This window comes from Plecotus auritus (genome assembly GCF_963455305.1).
Source record: "Plecotus auritus genome assembly, chromosome: 8".
NCBI classification, from domain to species: domain Eukaryota; kingdom Metazoa; phylum Chordata; class Mammalia; order Chiroptera; family Vespertilionidae; genus Plecotus; species Plecotus auritus.
In genome coordinates, this window is record NC_137782.1 from 147,898,983 (window position 1) to 147,921,197 (window position 22,215).

A 22,215-nucleotide genomic window follows, 5' to 3' on the forward strand; every position below is an offset into this window, starting at 1 on the left:
GCGCTTCAGGATCTAACTGGGACCATGTATTGTAGCCTGTCAAGGGTCAGAAACAGTGAATAGGTGAAGAATTAAGTTCTTGGGAAATCTAGTCAACCAAATGTAAGTTTGAAAAGATAAAAGAAAAAGAAGTCATAAAAACTCTTTATAGGTGACAGAGGGCATGGCTGTGGAGGTGAGATATTTTGTTTTGCAGTATACTGTCAGTAAAGCAATTTCTTCTCTTAGAAAATGATGTTTCTATTGGACTCTGAGCTGTTTGTTATTCTGAGCCCCAAACAAAATATTTTTCATAAGAACATCAGAAATGTCATGCTGTATCAAACTCATGGTCCCTCTAGTCCCGTGTTTTGCCTTTGAAAGTAGCACAAAGAGAGGGTTCAAGAGAGGACACACATCTTTATTTTAGTGGCTTTGAAAACAGTTTTTACTATGGCTCACACTTAGAAATATATTTTGCACTGAAATCCAGTATTCACCCTCTCACACTCACACACACACACACACATGCAAAAAATTTCACCTATACATACCCATGTATATGTTATGCTGTGTGTAATTGATACTTTGCATTTTATTTTATTTCTTTTTAATTTTTAACTACTGGCCCCAACCCACTTAACTGATTTCATGATCCACTAATAGGATCACAACTTATAGCCTGAACACCTTGCTCTACATGCTGTCAGCCTCAAAGAATCTATTACCTTTGAATTTACCCAAAGCCATCTTTTGGGGAAATGAGTTCTACAAGATAAGTACTCACAACATGAAGTGGAACTTATTCTCACTTGTGATGCTATAGTATGTTAAGTAAGATAAATATGATCAAATGATCTAGATAAAGGACAGCAGGCTTTGTTTTCCTTCTCTTTCCAGAGATTCCATCCTTATGGCAGAGAGACTACAAAATGAAGCTTACACTGGATTAAACCTTATCACAGTGAAAGGCACTGAATATATCTGAATTGATTTTTATGACAAGGTCTCTCGGGCACTGATTTATTAAACATATACTAGTTACATCAGGTTGTATTTCCCAAAGATGGCTGCAAAACTATCCTCCATCTCGCATGCTTTTCTTCAGTGTAATCTAATCACATGCCACTAAGAGATGGATCCATTTCTCTACCCCATCAAGTCTAGTTGGACCGTGTATCTGCTTTGACCAATAAGTATGGAGGAAGTGACCTGTGCCAGCTCCAGGAATAGTTCTTAGCTGATCTGGCAGCATTGCCTTCTTGCCTTTGGGAGGCAGCATCTGGGAAGAAGTGTAACTACTCAGAGACCATCATGGGAGAAGTCCAATCTAGCTGAAGGGGCCCAGAAGGATGAGATGTCACATGGAGATAAGAAAGAAGTCAAGGAGAACCATGGATAAAGCAACTCTCTTGGCAGAGACTTTCCAACTGTAGGGATCAACCATTCAGCCAAATCCTTCCTGAATTTCTGACTCACAAAATTTTGAGTAAAATAGTTTTGGTTTTAAGCATCTAAATTTTAGGGTAGCTTGAAATGCAGAAATATATGAGCAAAATAATTATCTATACCATGTAAATCTGAAGTTCTTCTATGGTCTAACAAACAGAATGGACTTTGTGATTTTCTTTTGAATTTAAATTTTTGCTTTTTTTCTAGTAATAAAATAAATATAGATAATAAAGTTGTGTAAATAAAAATATAAAGCACATGTTCACAAAGATAATGTTCTGTTTCACCAATATTTGTATTTCACTAGTATCTATCCATTATTTTTTTTTTCTTACTGGGTGCTTAGTATGTGTTAAGCATTCTACATTTAAGCTGGATCTTTCAGGATGGTAGGTCAGGAAGAAGAACTAGAGAAGAACATAGAGAAAAATAATGGAATTTCAAAAAGAGAAGATGGAATATTCAAAGGCAAAAAGAAATAAAAATGTGGTGGGCTGGATGTGGTTCAAGGGATAAGTGATCAGTGGATAGAAAGGAACAGTAAGGCTTAGTTCGTGTGGTTGGGGCCATATTATCAAGGGCTTCAGATGCCTACTAAGAAATCTAGACTCAAACCAATAAGTGATAAGGAACCAAGAAAGTACTTTTGAGTAAAAACTTGTCCTGAGTGCTTTCATACTGAGGAAGAACTCAGCAGAGGATGTACAATGTGACATGACCTCAGGGTCCCAGTTCCCCTCCCCTACATGCTCTAGACTAACTCACACTAGGTAAAAGCACACAGCAATGGAAATCACTTCCTTTATTTGTTTCTTGTACTAAAATGGAGGGAGGGCAGACACTTCCTAGGATCACTGTTCACCTGTGAGTGTTATATAATAATAGAGAACAAATATTTTTCAAAAATAAATGAATGAAAACAGTTAATCAAAATTACAGCAACTCAGAGTGGGGAAAGTTTGCACTGGGGGCATATATTTCAAACACTGGGATAATACACTTTATCCTCAAATCTAAGACCACATTTCTATCACAGCTCACAAAGCAGAAAAGATAAATCACTAGCAGAGATTTACCTTTCTGGGGTGCATTTAGGGGGGTTTTCTCTCCCTATGCACAGGATTCAACTTCAGATTTTACACTTCCCTAACGTTAGAAAACAAGTTTTAGCAAAGACAGGGGTCAAGATGTTTGCGGTTTTGCAGGTAATCTTATTATTACTTCAGAGCATCCAAGCAAAGAAAAAGGCAACCAGACCAGATCTCCCATGGCCAAATACTGTAACATAAAGGGACATCGTAGCCCAAGGAATCTTGCTGCTGGGAACAAAGAGGCAGAAAAGCATCTTAACCTCTTTGCATGCAAACGTAATGGAAATGACACACAGGAAAATAAAATTCTCCATGGTTGTGTACAGTGCTTTATTATGATGATCCAGTCTCCAGGGATATTTAAAATTCTGAACCCAGGTTCACTGAGTTCTGATTCCCTTCTCATCAAAATTGCTATCCCAATTTTAAGTGCACTTCCCCGAGGGCACAGAACATCAAGTCACCATATTTATAGCTGATGCATAATAGCTGTATGCAATATTTATCTGGCTATTCATCTGTTTGCATGTCTTCTGTCTAGCTGGTGAAACTGTCAATAGACAAGTTTCTCAGGATCTTCTAGAGGAGTATGTCATTCATTGGATATTTTATCCATTTGGCTGCTTCCTTTGTTTCTTAAGGGGGTCACCCACCTTTACCTGTCCCTTCTTGAGAAGTTTCTTATGCTTCTTGGTGAGGTTTATGCCTCCATTGTACTTTTATTTCTATCTTATAACTCTCATCATTGATGTATTCCAAGGTCCTAAGTTATCTTTTTGAATATTATATACCAAGCCCCTTACCTTATATAATCACAGTACAATTTCAAGCTACTGGAATTAATAAATAGGACGAGGATTTTAGTATCCTTTAAAACACTCCATCAATTTGTATGTATATTAGCACTCTAAACTGTAAGAGTGCCATCTTCTTACTTTCTAGAGATTCTAATCTGTGCATATAAGGAGAGGAGCCAGGCAAGATTTCTCTGGAGTCCACCCTCTTTCGCACTCAGCTGGTCAGAACTAGCTGATGAGAAGAACTCCAGCATGGTAAGCAGCCTCTTCTTAGCTCTCCAATTTTTCCATCTCTCAGTTTTGATAAAATCCCAACTGAGCCTTAGTATAAGTATTTGCCTCAAGACTGGAGAACCTGGTTAGCTCACTACCACACCAGAAATATGAACCATTTTCTTCAACCTCTTTATTTCCCAAAGCTTTGACCAGGGGACATTTTGACATCCTAGTTTGGTACTAACCCAGCACTAATCTATAGCAACAAGAGTGGCTGTATTCTCTAGGGCTGGTTGGCCTTGTCCAAAGTATGATCTACCATTGTTTCAGCTTTAATTCTTGCTTCTCCAACATATAAGACTTATGGAATTGGAGAAATAAATTTTATTTTGACAGTCAAGCTTTCCTTCACCCATTGTAAATTTTCTAGGGGAAAGTTTTGACCTTTTTTTTTCCCCCATTGTGCCTAGCAGAATGCTGGAAAAATGGCAGATGGATAATCACTAATTTTTCATTAGTCGATCTTAGAAGATTTATCATTAGAACTTATTGCTTTAGTTTTGTCCTTCAACATAGTCTTGAATTCTAGCTCTCAATGTTTCTCTATGTATCTACATTTCTATCATCTCCCCCCTTATTCCTTTTGGTCTTTCATTTCTTATAAGTCTCAGCCTTCACACATTCTTCCTACTAGTTTAAACCTAAACAACAGGCAATGGTATCTAATGTCATCATTACTGAAGGGCAGAGGGTGAGATGGGATAGGAGATACACTTGTCTGGACAGGGGAAACCCTCTTTCTTTGAGCCAACCTCCTTTGGAGCCCAGCACTCCTGCTCTCCCTGCTTTGCCTCCTCTGTTGTGAATGCTATGGACACGCCCCCCTGCAATGCCTCCTACTCTTGGCATCTGTTGTGGTTCTCAGCAACCACTTCTTCCCTGCTCCATCCACCCCCTTCAGTGAACAGGGCAAAATCCCTATCTCTTTCTCCCCTGCTGTTTGTAATCATTTCAGGAGCAACAGTTGCCATAGCTGCCCTGAGAAGAGCATGTGCTAACAGCTGTGTGTGTGCCAGACACCAACTGATAATCCATAGATTCTGTTGAGAATGTCCTCTTCTGCTTAGATTGGCCACAGCTTTCACTATGATATCCAAAGGGATAGGGAATTGACAATCCTTTATTTCTTCCTATCACATCTAGAAAAAAAATCCAGTGTACTTTAACTTATTATTGTAAACTTGATTTGCTAAGTGGTAATTAGATAGTGGAAGATGGGCAGTCCAGAGCACTCTTACTATTTATAGACCATGTCATAGCTTTATTTATCACTACTACCTCTTCTCAGATTCACTTAAACTATAAATCATCAATGGTGTCCATGGAAACAAATTGGCATAATGGACAGTGCTCTTGGAGAGGGAAGGAGGGGGAGAGAGGCAGGGGAGAGAGAACACAAGGGACAAAAAGGACCATATCAAAAAATAAAACCAGTTTCCTTTTTAAAATCACACACATGTCATTGTCATTACATTTGTGATTTCAAAAGACAGAAATTAGGACCAGTTTTTCCTCCAGCACAATAACCACTCTTCCTTTAAGGAAGTTGGGTAAAGCTGGCCAAGAGAAAGCAGGCAGGCCCTGCATGCAAGCTTCCAAGATCTGGCCTTTTTGTCTTGAGTGTCCCCTCTTTCCATCTTCTCTGTCCCTTCCCCTCCTTTGGTTGTCTCCTCCTCCCACTCTGGCATCCAGTGTTTGCACTCTCCCCATAGAGAAGTTTCCTGATTGCCTACCTTTAAGTACAGCTTAAATGACTGCTCATCGGTCAGGGGTGTTGAGAAAGGATGCCCTAACAAAGAAGGAAACTCAAGTCTTTGCGCTTGAAGTTTTATTCTCCCAACCATTGATTTTTTTAAGCAATCACACTGATATTTAAGGACTTAATGCACCATCTCTCCTGATATTCCTGCAATTTCAGAAATCTTTAGAGGCCAATACTTTAAAAAGTCATTCAAACATCGCTGTGCCATGAGTGCTTTATGTCTAAATGTATGCTAAGCCCAAAGGAGATACCAAGAAAATTGACTTACTGTATTAAACCAGTTGTGGTGAGGGGAAAGAAACTCATTCATTTATCCCTCCCAGTATGTCTTTATTGAGCTCCTTCATGTCATACAAGGGCAAGTTGGTTGGGTGGTAGAAGAGTGGCAGGCTACAAAAATAAATAAATATAAATAAGGTCTATTCTTATCATTATAGAGGAAAAAACATATATAATTATAGTAGTAAGAGCTAAAATTTATTGAGCAGTTTTTTCATATGCCGGATGCTGCTCTAAGTGTTTTGCAGTATAAACTCATTTCACATCCACAACAACCTGTGCCTCTTCTCAGACTCACTCAAATAAGACATAAATTTTCAGTTGGTTCTATGCGAACAAATTGGCAAAGTGTATAGTACACCTAAAAAAATACAGAAAGGGAGACAATACAGAGGACAAAAAAGATCTTGTCAAAAATAAAACCAGTTTCATTTCTAGAATCTCACGTCTCACATAATGCATAGACAATGCAATTATGTTTTAACAGTGGTCGGCAAACCGCGGCTCACGAGCCACATGCGGCTCAAGAGCCGCAGTTTGCCGCTCTGTTGACTAATGAGTTTGCCAACCACTGTTTTAGAAGATAGAAATCAGGACTAATTTTCCCTCTAAAATGTACAGGGTGGGGCAAAAGTAGGTTTTCAGTTGTTTATATGGAAAATAATATAATAATGATTAAATACAAATACAAGAATAAACTGTGTTTTGCGTACTCACACTATAAACCTACTTTTGCCCCACCCTGTACATTCATCACTTTTCCAGGGAAGGTGGATAAGGCTGGTCCAGGGGAAGCAGGGAAGACCTGCAGGAAAACCCACAAAGTCCAGAACTTTCATCTTGGGTGTCCCTTGCTTCTATATTCTCTGCACCTTCTCCCTTTTTTGAGCTCTCTCTCACTTCTACACCATCAAATTAGTTTTATTCCTCCCATTTTAGAAAGGAGGAACTTGTTGAAGATGACACAGCTGGTAAATGGCAGAGCTACAGTTTCACTCAGGGGCCTGGCACCAGAATCCATACTTGTAACTCCCTCCCTAAAAGTCACGATTATCTCATGAAATAGAGGTGCTTACAATGTGCCAAGAAGCACAGACGAAGACAATTTCTTTTGCCTATAGACTTAGAAAGGGTGTTATAGAATAAGTGTCTTTTAAACTAAATCTTGAGAGATGTGTAGAGATTCACCAGGAAGGAAAGAGCATTTCACAGAACACCAACAGCATGTGCATCATAAAACAGCATGGCATGTTAGGCAAATGGGAGGTATCTGGATGTGAGTGCCTCTTCAGATGCATGTTTGGAAGCAGGGACACTGTGACAAGTGGTAAAGCTGGAAAGATGAGCAGTGTTGAACTTATAAAGGAACTTTTACTGTATTATCCCTCCCAAATCTGGTTAGATTTAAATGAATCCTTTATGACTCCTTACGTATCATTTCTTTGAGAAAGTCTTCACTCTTTCCAAACATTCCTGCATTTTCAGAAATCTTTAGAGGCCAAAAACCTTTTCAAGGTTTCCCTGGGAGCTCTGTACTCCAGCAGTATCCCATGTATTCTTATATATTAACAGCATACTATGTTGTTAGTTTACTAATCTCTCTCCTCCACTACTCTGCTGTTCTTGAGGGCAGAAAATGAATGCTTAATACATATAGTAGTTCCTTAAATAATGCCTGCCATGAAATAGGTATTCAGTAAAACCCATAACTTCTTTTCTATTCAAGAACCTCATCCCTGGAAGTATTCCATCTTTCTTCTGCATCATAGTTTTCCTTTTATTGAATTATTCTCATCCATCTAGAAATGGGTCTTTGTTTCTTCCTTATTAAAAAGAATATTTTGACCCCATGTTGTCCATCTAGTGACTACACTATTTATCTTATTCAGTTCCATAGCAACACATCTTAAGAGTTGTCAGTTCTTGCTTTCTTGATTTCCTCACTTCCATCCTCTCTTTGACTAATTTCAAACAGGCTTATATCTCTACCTACCTCTCTATCGAAATTGCTCTTACAACAGTTACTCATAATCATGTTGCCAAATTCAAACCTCACTTCTCTGATGTCATCTTACTTAACTAAACCTCCTCCTTAAAACACACATTTCTTCTTCTTTCCATGATACCACATTCTCCAGAGTGCCCTGAGATTTGGTCCTGGTCTCCACTGTCTTTCTCTGTACACTTCAAAAATGAACTCCTGATTTCTGCATTCAGAATTGTTTCTTTTTTGTTCTTCCTCATATCAATCAATGACCCCATCTGCTGTATAGTCAGTCCAAAATCTGACATGCTATTCTTTATACCTTCTATTTGGAGGGAATAAGACTCCATCTACATACACATTCTACTAAAAATTCTTATTAATTCCATCTCCAAACTATGTCTGAAATCCACCCACTTAGCTCCATCTCCCTGGCTACCATCCTGGTTCAGCACCATCATCTATCACATAGACTCTGGTAAATTCTTCCTATCTCCCTGTTTCCATGCTTCTCTCTTCAAATCCACTCTCTATATAGCAACCAGAATAACACTTTTCTTATTTTTTTAAACCTGTTTTTCTGTCCTGAAATAAAGCACATATCAGAAAGTACATAAACATTCAGCTCAATAATTATTATAAAGCAAATATCCATGAAACCACCCCCAGTTCAGAGACTAGACTCTTACCAGCCCATAAATCTTAAACAAGTTCCTTCCAATCCCCAACAATCTCTCTCCCTTCCATAGATATTCTTTTGGACCTGTTTTCTATTTTTAATATTTCTATTATTTCTCATTTACATTTTACCTACATATACCTGGTTATTTCATTCTGTGCCCAAAATTTGTACTTTAAAATTATTTATAAAATTAATTTGGGTCTAGAATGATGTTATTTCTCTTGACAGGAGATGCCACTTTGTTTTACCCAAGTACCAGTAGAAACTACAATTAAGGATCACCTTCATACAATTATAGGGCCTGAGAAGTCCTGAGTCACTGGGAGGACTCAGAACTCTGCAGTCAATGCAATACCTCGTTTACAGATTTGTCCTTTCACCTGGGGTGCAGCTCTTCAAGAATTTTTCAGGGAAACTCTTATCCTTCAGATTCAATCCAAATTGAATGCCCTTCAGTGCTGTCCAAATGGATATTTCTCTTCCTAAATGTCTCTTCTGATCAGCAAATGCCTCTTGGACAAAAGTGGACCTCAAATGCTAGGCTCTCCAAGATGGTATTGTAATAATTGCTTAGTTCTGAAAGCAGATTAAAAAAATAAAAAAATTTGTCTATGTTTTGTCCTCAGTAGAATGGTTAGTCTGAACTACCTAATCTAAAAGTTCCAAAAGTTGAAATTTAAATAATATTTTTCAAATATATGCAATGGAGCTTCAACTTGAAGCCCCAAACAAGAGATATTAAATACAAAAGTGGTGTCAAAGAGGTAGATTTTTCAAAGTAGATTTCAGAGAGCCAGTTAAATGATTGGCTTACAAGAAGGACAAAAATGTATCAAGAGAAATGCAACAGAAGTGTGGATTTTCTAAAGCCCAGAGAAGGGATTTATGAAACTAGAGTTTGAAGAACATTCTTTGTAGTTCAAGAACAGTGCTGACTCAATCTGAGTCCAATGATGAAAGGCTAGCTAAGGCATCTCATATAACATAGTAGAATGCTTTATCTATGAGGTAATTACCATTGGGGATGGTTAAAGATCTATGAATGCTGGGGACCAGATATGGAACTTACGGTAAAAAATATGAGTTGAGGATCATGCTTAAGGTGATCCTGCATCAAAAGGGTTGCTTCCAACCCTAGCTGGTTTGGTTCATTGGCTAGAGCATCAGCCTGCAGTCTGAAGGGTCCCAGGTTCGATTCCGGTCAAGGGCACATGCCAGGGTTGCAGGCTCAATCCCTAGTAGGGGGCGTGCAGGAGGTAGCCGATCAATGATTGTCTCTCATCATTGATGTTTCTATCTCTCTCTCCCTCTTCTCCCTTCCACTCTGAAATAAATAAAATATAATAAAATAAAATAAAATAAAATAAAATAAAATAAAATAAAATAAAATAAAATAAAATAAAATAAAGGGTTGCTTCCATGGGCAACTAAATTCCAACAGAGGGTATATGTGAGGTGGACCACCTGGAAACCAGAAGTTGAGGGACACAAAGAGCAACCAAAGAGAAGTTAATTGCCAAATAAAAGAAGCTACAGTCAGAGGGCCCAGCCAGGGAGCCTCTAAAGAACCCACAATTGACACAAGAGAGTCACTTTATACATCTTTGAGTCATCAGGAAGCAAAGCTGTCTTCTCACAAGTAAGTATTTTTGTTCCACTGCCCTTTTCTTTACATGCACTACAATCCTGAAAAGGATCAGTAAGTAGAAGAACAGGTCAGCAAGCAGAAAGGGTGGATCTGATTGCATTCTGATCCTTGAAAGCAGGAAGACTCGGCTGTAAGAGAAGGGGAGAAATCTCTCCATTAAATGAAGATTAACGTCTTGCTTAATATATTGGAATGGACATCTTGCTTTCTGCATTGGGTTTATATTTGTGGCTTACCGTAACAATAGGACTTTCTATTACCTATGAGTCACTGGAAAATTCATGAGGGTCACTAAGGTGTTTGTTCAGAAGGGAAGAAAGAAATTTTCAGTGAATTAATTTTTAAGGGTCAATGGAAGGTAAAAATAAGTTGAGTTTTTTATGAGACCCCACTTTTCTAAGTAAGAAAAAAATGACATCAGAGTTTTAATAAGATGATTCCAGAAGGGGAAGGTAGTAGTATAGACAAAGCAGAGAAGAGGTTGAAGTCAGGAAGGTCTACAAAGCCCCTATCACAAATAATCCAACGTGGGATAGTGACAGAATGGAGGCCTTTCAGAAGCAGGGCATCTGGAGGTAAGAGGTGTTTGTGTCACCCCTGGACCAACTGGGGATGTAAAAAGAAAAAAAATTGTCAAAAACCCTCTATATATTATACCCCTATAGTTTATTTTCAGTGTTGCCATCAACTAAACCTTGCTAATCCACACTTTCCTCTCCTACAAAATAGGAAAAATAATACTTGAAAAATAAGTTTGATAAAATATATAATGATAAATGAAGTCAGCATTAATTAAATGAATAAAATTGAGTTAGCGAATGAAGAATGAATGAATGACCATCTCTGGTGCGCAACTGGGAGGAAAGAAGGGATAAACTCCACATCTTGAAAACACAATCAAGATGCTACATTAGACTTGATCTTCCCTGTGTAAACATTTCTTTGTGTGTGTTTTATTTTAATAACCAAAGTCATGTTGAATATTAAGTAGATGGCTCTTCTGCCTCTAGGGCAGTCTGGAGAATCCACCTAGACTGGCACAAACCTGTTGGGGTGAATAATCCTAATTTCTATTCAGTTTAGTCTTTACCAGCAAATGTTCAGTCAGAGCTGGATGCTAAAGGCTGCTGTGGAGTCTTCCCATGACAGCTGAGTTGAAATTAATGCCAAGATGGTGTCAGCTGCTGGCTTGCATTAGATTCTCTTCGACTGAGTTAAATATTAAAACAAGGCCACCTGATAGAGTCATCTTGGATTCCTGCAGGAAGGGACTGGATGTGCTGGAAGCAAAATGAAGTGCAGGTGGGATAGCATAATAAGTTCTGCAATTTACAAGTATTAATGTGAAAAATCTGAATGTGACTCTCCCTGGAAAGGATCTATAGGCTATTTATCTACTCAAAGTGACCTTGTAATCTATCAGTCATTAAAGTGATGGCAAAGAACATGAATGCCACCCTGTGGCTACCAGCAGAAATTATACCTAATCTAACTTAATTTTACATAATTAGAGGGTAATGGGAGTGTGATTAGAAGAAATAATGCAGATGCCAGGAAAATGAGGGACAGCCCAGATAAACAGTTATAACTGTTAATATATGACTCAGGGAGACATCACCCAAAATATTAAGGAAAAACACTCCCTTGTCTCTCCTCTGAATAATGTAAGCAAAAAAATAAATTCTAAGTATAGACACACAAAGCATTAGACAAAGACATAAATAGATTACTGGTAATACCAGAGAAGAGAACAGAAAAAGAAAGATATGTCTTGTGGTAACCTTGTCTCTCAAGCATACTAAGTTTATGTACGACCCTCACATATACACAAAGATAATTATTCCTACATGCATCTCATTATACACAAATGTGCACATTCCAACTCATGAACACATACGGTACATAAACCCATTTTTTTTTCTTCTGTTAGTTTTTTCTGCATCTGACTACTGTAATACAATTGTTGATTTCATTCCTTTATTCACCAGATTTTCATGGAGCCAGGTACTTTCCTAAGTTCCGGGGCTATAATAGTAAAGGTTCCTGCCCCCACTAAATTTACATTCTATGTGGACCAACAGACAAAAAAAAAAGACAATAAGTAAATACATATCAGGTGGTTTACAATTCTATGCAGAAAAATTGAACGATGTAATTGGAATAGTGAGTCTGAAGGATAGAGGAAGAGGGGAAGCTTTTCCAATAAGACAACATTTGAAAGCCTAAAGGCTGGATTGGGGGAACAAGCCCTGAGAATATAGGGCCAAGAAACTCCCAGGCAAAGGAGAGTGCAGTGCAAAGGCTCCATGGTCAAATTTGCTTGGTGTGTTTGTGGAACAATGAGGATGCCAGCGTTGCATAGAGCAAGTGAGAGGAGGAGTGATTGGGGATGAGGAAGGAGAGCTCATGGCGGTGGGAGAGCAGCTGCACACAGAGCTTTGTGATCAGCCTTGAAAACTTGGGCTTTTACGCAGAATTAGAGCTTTCTGACATGCTCTGACTTATGTCTTAAAATGTTTTAATATTTTTATTGATATTTAGAGAGGAAAAGGGAGAGGGAGAAGAGGGAATATCAATGTAAAAGCAGAACATCAATCAGCTGCCTCTGCACGCCCCTCACTGAGGGCTCAAGTCCACAACATGGGCTTGTGCCCTGACAGGGATCGAACCAGTGATCTTGTGTGTGGACAACACCTAACCAACTGAGCCACACTGGCCAGGGCTCTGACTTATCCACACCTGAACCTTAGCCACAGAGCTATCCCCACCCGAAGTAAACAGAGGCCAGTTGCAGAGCTGCACGTCTCCCAGTGTATCTGTAATAACACTTCTTCCTACACATCATTCCTTCGATCACATTTGAGCTTCTATAAAAGACATGGACAAACTGGCTGACTTCTCTGTTTCACAGTCCATCCTGAGTCACCATAGTAACATAGGTTCTGAAATTATTTAATCTACTTTCAAACTCCATCTCCAAGGTGAGCTAAATCAACGTAAGAGAAGAAATAGTAGGCTAGAGAAGGCCAGTGGACTATTTAAGTGATTTTAATCCTTACCTACAGACATGCTTAGAGAAAGAAAAAGAGAAAGGGTGAGAAAGAGAGAGATAAACATGGATGTGAGAGAGGAACATTGATCAGTTGCCTTCCATGCATTCCCCAACCAGGGATTGAACCCACAGCCCAGGTATGTATTTGCCCTGACTGGGACTCAACTGGAAACCTTTAGATGCACAAGACAATGCTCAACCAACTGAGCCACTCCAGCCTAGCTACTATTTAAATCTGAATGTGAGTGTTTGAAACTTTAAGCAAAAGAGCATGAATGTTTGTATAAAACTCCATTTTATTTAAAGTTTCTAAGTGGAGGAACAGAGGGTCAACCTGTAGATTAATGAGCAGTCAATTTGGAATAAGAGGAGCAGACTACCTGATAATATGGCTACAGGAATGTGGCGCTTTATTCCTGTGCAGGGACACTAGGAGTGCTTGGCGATTTCACTGGTCTTACATGCCCTGATTGGCACTTAGGTCTCATCTGTCTTCCAAAAGCCATTTGAGTGTCCGGCCGGATTCACCCTTCTGTCCTTTTTTAAAAAAAGAATCAGTGCAGTAGAACCACCAGTCATAGAAAACCCTGCCGTGGCTGTTGGACAGATCATGGTTTGTGTCTTGGTTCTGCCCTTCCTGACTGCCAGATCTGAGGCTTATTAATTAACCTCTCAAACTCTAGATTTCTCCATCTGCAAAACAGAAGTACTAATAGTACCTGGCATGGAAGAATTTTGTAAGGCTTAAATGCTTGTGCCTTTATTAGAAAACCTGCCACATAAAAAAATTCTCAATGAATGTTTGAAACCACTTTTATAATCATTAATGCTACACAGGCAGTGCCCATTAGTAAAGAACAGTACAATAGCATTCATAGTAGAAGCAACTGAGGGGGTGGGAGGGATGTTTCACATCTAATTGCCTCCCAAGCTCCTTGCTTTGTAACACATGGTGAGTTCCCCTGTAACAAATGACTGTGGAAAACCATTGCTTCCCTGACAGAGGTTACAGATGCCATGCTGGACCTCGGCCCTGATTTCAGGAGAACTCCACTCACCTTGGTATGGTTTCACTGACATATCTGGAAATAGCGACCCCAGTGGGCATTGTAATACTATCGTCTAACATGAATTTTGAGAATTCATTTATAGAAAGAAATAAAATTAATGAAAGAAAGTGTGTGCTATATAAACTTTAAACATGGAGATTACAAATCCCAGTTTAAGAAATCACCAAATTTTGTTTTTATCACTCACGAGAATATATACAGTACTTGGAGTAAGTGGTCAAGTGGGCTTTGGAGGCAAAGATTCTATAATTCCTAGATTTCGGGCTTCCTACTCTCAGGGGATATCTTCTCCGCAGTCAGAAGCTCATTTCTAAAACAAAGTGATTCCCTAGAGAAAAGGCTTTGGATCTTCCCAGTACCCCTTCTCTCACAACTCCCTGTCCCAGATCACAGTCGAATTCCTGCTTCCCAATCCTTTCCTCTTTATTCCTAAGAACAGTCTGCTGCACACCTTTTCCTTTCCCAGAGCACACGTGTCCACATGCAATACAGCACTTCCTCAGGACTGCATCATGTGTCAGGCCCCTGAGCTGCACCATCGGGTGAACTACCTCTCACTCTAGATTGCAGAAGAAGAAGGAAACCTTATTACTTAATAATACTGATTAATAAAAACACATGATGGTATTACTTCTCTTTAGGGAAGCAGATGGATATGGTGTGGTCCACATATTAAAAGGCAAACATTTATGCAGAAAAACAATCATCTGAGATAGTAGCTGAACTATATGAAATTGCTGGTATTTGGTCATTTTTTTTCCTGCAAATATAGCAATCTCATACAGTTCAACCTAATAGAAACATTACATTATTTTATAAAGTGCATATTGCCTCTGGAGGGCAAAAAAAAAAGTGCTGAAACACTGAACTACTATTTGCCATCACAAAAAAGCACCGTAGGCGATCAGTGTGACTCAGAGGAACCCATGAGTTTTCCAAACACCTTTTCAATAGTATTCAGAATGAAGACACCTGAGCGGGCACGATAGCCTCAGTTTGTAGATGGGAATTTGAAAGGACCACTAAAAATAAATTGACCTACCATAATGCAAATCGATGGCCAACATGTTTCTCATTTAGTGTCAACTTTTGGCACAAAAAATATTTCAGAGAATGGGAGCACAGGAGGGAAACTGCGGCGGAGAAATGAAAGTTGTGAAAGGGAAGGTCCCTAAGCGTGTAGAGGGCAGTAGAAGGGGCGTTGACACACTCAACACGCACAGCAAAGTCAGTAATTATAATCACTGACCAAAAGGAATTTCTCCCTCTCAGTTTAGAAATCACATCTCAGACTTTCTCTTACCGGATTCAATATATGTGTTTCTAAGACACCACTCCTCCATGGATGTCATTTTTTTTTTCCTTCAAAAATTGTTCTTGGTGAGTAGACCTCAGCCCTGTTTTTAAAAAAATCCCAAAGATAGCTTTGAAGCAGGAAGAAAAGAAAAATCAGTGAGTCACCATGAAAAGAAGGACCAGGAGGCTGAGTTCAAAGGGACACTCTAAAGAGCCCGACTCTTTTTCATTCATATGTTGGCCTTGTCATCATATTATTTAAACTCATTCAGAATCTGGGGCCTAATGCAATATACTTCTATGAGATGTTTCCATTTTTAAAACATATTCCCAACCATTATCAAATCAACCCCATGAAATAGGATAAGAAAAATAATGTTATCGCTATGAATAGGTAAGAAAAATGGAAATTGGGGGCTAATAAGGAAATTAAGCCTCCTGTATTTGCTCCTGACCTCACAAGCATTGCAAGATCCCTGACCAGAATCTAGGCCTTCCGCTTGTTATGGAAATAACACGCAGTGGGTGTAGAGAGGTCTGAGTGCTGGCCCTCTGTGTGCATCTGGGTCTGTTTGGTTACCTGCAAAAAGGGGGATAAATGTGTCTATTTTTTAGAGCCACAGGCTGTGCTCAATTAATGTTGGTTCTCATTCCCCTGCCTCCCCAAGAGGAAGAATGTTACAGTGGGGAAAGTGAAGTAAAACAAGTGGATATACGAAATGGTTAACCATGAGAAGAAATGAAGGGAAAGAGTTTTCTGGGTCAACATTTAAAACAACAAGAATGTCTTTTGAAATGTTGGTGCCTCCTAGATGGTGTTCTCCAAATAGCTCAGAACTGTGGTTTCAACCTGCAGCTGACATCCCTAAGGTTGTTAATTTTCTCTGTTAAACATGAATAATATGCTTTAACCTGGGGATTAAATAGACTTTAAAATCTAATTAAAAAATGAAGATTGCAGTGTACTTCCCCTTATCCAAAGGAAATAAAATACAAAAGAAGTTGCCCTAGAGGTTAATGTGACAAAGAACTTGTTATCTTGATTCTTTCACCTTCCTGAAACATTTCAATTCAAACCTAAATTGAATATTGGATTAGTTTTAATGAAGGATGGTAATGTCTTGAAAAAGACAATTATTTTGTATCCTTATTTACAGAGAGAACCAAAGAAACAAAAAAAAACTCTAAGACAGAAGATTGCCTCAAAGTATTTTCTTGCCATAATGGTCAGAATACAGGTAATGTTGTATGATTTCAGGGAACACAAACTATTTCTTCATGAATATACATCTTTGGGGATGGTAAACACGGTAAGCTATCACCTTAATACAAATTAGTTCATTAAGTTGTTACCTCCACTCTAAGCTAGCTGTCACCTTCATTTTCAGTAGGACATTGAGGGAATGGGACATGGGAACAATACGTTTTGATGTGGGAACACTGAATTTGATGGGAACACAATTCTCAGTGCTTCTGGGAAGCATGAAAGCCCATTACCTTTTTGCCTGGATATGATACCCGATTGAAATTTATAGGATATTAACCACTATTATTTCAAAATTATTTATAAAATATTTATTCACTTTTTCATTCAATAAATATTTTGAGCACTGACCATGTGGCATACAAAATGGGAGGGCTTAAGGGGGAGAAAATGATTAATTCATAACTAATGCTCTCAAACAGTTTAAAATGTAGTGATATAAACTTGTTTTAAAATAAGCTTTACGTTCCTTGAACCATATATACTGGAAATGACATTAGGGAGTCACCAATTGAGCATTAAAAATTAATTGTGAGCATGGCGAACTATATAACGCATTAGTTAAATGGCTTATGGTACATGTGTAATGGAATATAATGAAATCATTTAGAAATAGAATTCTTGAGTTCTATTTAGGAACAGAAGAAATTTCCACCATATATTGGTAAAAAAAAATCAAGTTTAAAATACCACATCAATTTTACCCCCCACAAGTAATGGCTTAAAATAACAGTATAGTACATCTCTTAATCTTTCATTTGGCTAAGGAGTCCTTTGCTGGAGTCTTCTGGAGTCACTGACACAGGAATGCTATGCAATGCAGCTACTGGCTCACCTGGGGCCTCGCCTATCTGGGACCTGTGGGATGACGGGATTTCTCTATAAATGTGGTCTTCTATCCTCAAGGAAGCTAGAGCAGTTAGCCGCCAAGCCTTCTGCTTGCATCATGCTCCCCAGTGTCCCATTGGCCAATGAAAGTCACAGGCCAATGTCAGTGTTGGAAGGTACTATACCAGGCATATACATACATGGAGGGATGACTCACTGGAAGCCATAGTGTACAGCAGGTCCTCAAATAATGTTGTTGCATTATAATGTTAATGAGAAAAAAATTGATTCCCAGCTGGACCATCCTCTGTGTGGAGTTTGCACATTCTCCCCACCCCTACATGTTTTCCTTGGATTCTCTGGTTTCCTCCCACATCTCAAAGATGTACTTGTTGGGTGAGCTGATGTGTCTATATTGTCCCAGCCTGAGTGTGTGTGTGTGGTGGGAGGGAGGTGCCCTGTGATGAAATGCTGTCCTGTCCAGGGTGGGTGCTCACCTTGCACCCTGAGTTTTGGAATAGGCTCAGGCCACCTGAGACCCTGAACTGGAATCAGCAGGTTGGAAAGTCATGATCTTGTTTTTATTCATCTTCCTTAAATGTATAAATAGTTCACATTTATATCAGCATTTAATATTAGAAGTGTTTGGGGTCTTTATTTAAAATTTGGTGATGTTTTTTGTGACCAGACAAGAAATATGCTGTAAGAACTTAACCCTTGTTTATATCAATTAGACTATGGTAAAATTAGTTTCATTATATATCATTTGCTTAAAGTCACATTTTCTAAGAATCTATCAACAATGTTAAGTAAGGCTCACTTTATATAATTGGCCACAAATTGCATGTCATTATAATCACATTTTAACATACATACATTCTCATACACCCAGTCGGAAGGAGATACACCAAAACATTAATTGATCTTTGGACGAAGAACAGTGTGCATATAAGTTGTTGTTTTTCTTTTTTAATTTTTAAAATGTGCACTTAAATTTTTTTATACATTGAGCAAATATAGGATGCATTATTTCTATAAATATCCAAAGTTAGTTCAAATAAAATTACCTGTGGATATTCCCCACCCAACAATATAGAATTGGTTCAGCTGTTAAAATGTCTGAATGATTCTCATTTCACACCAAAAGTTCTACTTAGAGACATTGTCTTGCTTCTCTCCTTCATTCTTCTAGAAGGAAATTAGCAACCCTGTCACTGCTATTTTTTCAAAACGTTGCTGAACTTCACCCATCCTTTTAATTTTGAAGGTTTGAAAACTACATGAGTCATGTGCTATTCATCAAAAATTACAGTAATATTACCATGCTTTCAGACAGTGGTTTAAATACACACACTGTAGCCAAATCAAGTTACATTCCTGAAGGTCACCTTGTTCTCCAAGAACATTCCCATCCCCCAAGCCCCGCTAATGTGCTTTCTGACTTCCTACTGTCCTCACCCCATTTATGGTCAGTCATTTCCTCCAGGCCCACGTTGCCCCAAATCCTTACCTCACTAGCTCATCCCTCTCTGATATCTTTTTTTTGTAGTTTATTTTTTTATCAACTTGTTATGTTCATTTTTATAATGTCATTCAATGGCCAATCTAGTGTGCGTGCAGGCCCCTGATGAACACAGTGGTTACTCAAATATTTGAAATCTCTCATAAGCTCTGAGCTTTGCATATAGCTCTTGAACATAAAACTTAGATTATTTAAATTTCAAATAGTTGAGCCTTCAAATTTCAATTAGTTGAGCCTTTGGGTTTTCAAAGGTAAGGAGCAGTTTCCATCCTGTCCCTTGCAGCAGGAGAAAAGAGAATATAAAATTTCTTGTTTGTGACCACTCGGCATTTCTTCTGAGCTGTGACACTGTGAGAATAAACAAGTAATCTTTTCTGTCAAAGAACAGTTTAGGCGACCGCCATTTTGGCCCACATGACTTGCAGCTCCCCTGGGGGCCACCATCTTAAAATGGCCAAGGTCAACCCCTTCCTTTAAATTAGCCAATTGTGAAAGACTGTGTGCCTGAGCTCCAATCAAGAGTGAGGGATAGGTCAGGTGCGTTAGGATTAAAAAGCCCAGCGGACCACTGGCTCATTGTGTATGTGCTCTCAGACTATGTGCGTGTGCACTCTCCTGCAGGAGTAAAGGTATTTGCCTTGCTGCCTGGCTCCCGAGTATGCTTTGTGTTCTACCATGACCCCTGAATTTATAGGGTTCGCCTTATTTCTAACAACACCACATTTGGGGGGAATGGAAGCTCCTTTCAAGTGGAAAGTCCTGGCCTTGGAGCAGGTGTGCCTATTTTGGAGATCTGACAAGGGCATCTGGTGAGAAGGCATTTTAGTAAATGAAGAAACATATCTGCAGTGGTCGCTTTTACTCATCAGAAACTGAACAAACTCATTCTGAAGACCCCTTTTCTTTCCCCTCCACCTACTTCTTGAGTGTTCTTTCTATGATCTGAAAATGAGGGAAGATGGTTGGGCAGAGATAAGACTTATACATTAATATTTCCTGGAGTCAGTGTGGAGGCAGACAGCTCTTCTTAACATTATAGAGATATAAGGAAATGGGGTTGTTTCAAAAGCAATAAAAGTTTCCTTTATAGTCTCCTGTTTTTTATGCTAGTTGTTTAAATGTGAATATTTCCTGTCTTTTTCAGATGATAAAATAGGTGGGGAAATGTTTATCTAATAAAATGCATGCATTAAATAAACAACCGTGCTTTGGAAAAAGGTGCATCATCACTTTCTTCCACTAGAATCCAAAGTAGGCTTTAGGAACCTTTTCTTTTTTCCCTTTTTTTAATTATTTTTTTTCTTTTTGAAATCTCAGCCACTCCTTCTGGGATCAGTGTCCATGTCTGTGTCCTGTCACTGCCAGAGGCACATGGTGGTCTCCTCATGGTGGTGATTCTCCTTCTGTGACTAACCTCTTTCTGGTGGATTTGTGTGAGAGAAGACTGCTTATCCAAGCCAAATGGAGTTTCCCAGGCTCACAACTAGTAATGAGCAAAGCAGGTACTCTGGTCGATTGTGGCTGCCTCCAGAATCAAAGGTTCTAACCAATCTCCTTTACTGAGTATGGTTACACCTCAGACAGTTTGCAAACTCACTAAAATTCTATGTATATAAATGTTTTCTTTCTGATGAGAAAGAAGAGATACTCAAAGGGCCCCAAATGGTCCTAGCTTTATGTTGAGCTTACCTATGGGACTAAAATCTCTTATGAAAATAGACACTTACTATCTCCCATCCCCCCACCAACCCATCACCAAACCTGCCCACACACGTCTGAACCTCCATAGTGGATGTAGCTCAGGCCACTGTTAGGAGCTACAAGTAGCAGAGCCAGGACCACGTGCTCAGCTGTGTTGAGCTGATTCAAACAACAAGATCATGTGCTTCTTTTTCTTATCTTCATAGACTTTCTACCCGAAGTCTTTGTGGGAGACTGAAGACCCTATGAAATTGAGGGTTGAGGCTATGAAAACTGAAAAATTCCAATCCATGAGAATGTAGAGAAGACTGGCAGCCCAGTCGGTGGAAGCCACCTTTGTAAAGGCCAAGGGCAAGAGCATCCCTCCCCACCAGTGTTTGCAGGCAACCACATGAGGTGGCTTAGCATGCTGCAGCTGTGCACCTTTCCAGCACTGATAAAACTTTGCCTGAGAGGTATTTGCTGATGATTGTCAACAATCAAATGAATTATAGATGATGTTGGTAAACAAAATGCTGCCTTGATGAATGATGAGTTGGCTCTTTTCTGACATGACTGCTAAGTCATTCAAAGCGCTGATTAAACCCATTACTGTAAAATAATCACCATCCATTACCTTTAATGTCATGAACTGACATCCTAGTTAAGGCAGCTGATGTTGTCAGCAAAGTGATTTGTGGTACTGCATGTCCATCGACAATAAATCACTTCGATAAATCAATGAACAGTAGCAATAAAACAATATATTTTCATATTTCTTGACATTCAATTACAGAGTGGGTATACTGACTTATTCTTAAACACAAACACCCATGTGGAAGGATTTAGTATTCACCAGCAATGAACACAGGATTAATTCTATTTTAGTCTAGACTGGATGAGGCTTGTATAATTGTGTGTGTGTGTGTGTATGTGTGTGTATGTGCACGCACACTTCTTCTTCAGATACTTAGAGTTGCTGCTGCCAAGAAAACATATTATACAAGCATAATGATGATACTAAAGATGTTCCTCATCCTAAACTTAGATAAGAAAAGGCAATAACATAAAATAAAGTGTAGTGGAGGAGGAGGAGTAGGGAGACCTGAGAACTATATTTTAAACCACCTGTTTGACCTTGCACAAGTCACTTAACCTTTCTGGGATTTTATTTCTTCATCTCTAAAATAGGGAAAATACCTACCTACTTAAGAGAGTTCTTATAACAATCAAATGAAGAGATAATATACATGTATGAGAATCCTTTGCAAATTGTGAAGCCTTTAAAACTTACTTTTCATTTTCTCTGTCATGAAGATACTATTAGCTTTAAAAGATTCTTATCTTATACAGGGTGGGGCAAAAGTAGGCTTACAGTTGTGAGTGCATAAAACACAGTTTATTCTTATATTATTAATTATTGTATTTATTATTATTATCAGCCTACTTTTGCCCATCCCTGTATGTTGATGGCTCTTTGCAGGCCCACATGTCTTATATGCAATTAAACCTTAAGCTAACTCAATTTTTAGTACAGTGATATTTTATGTACT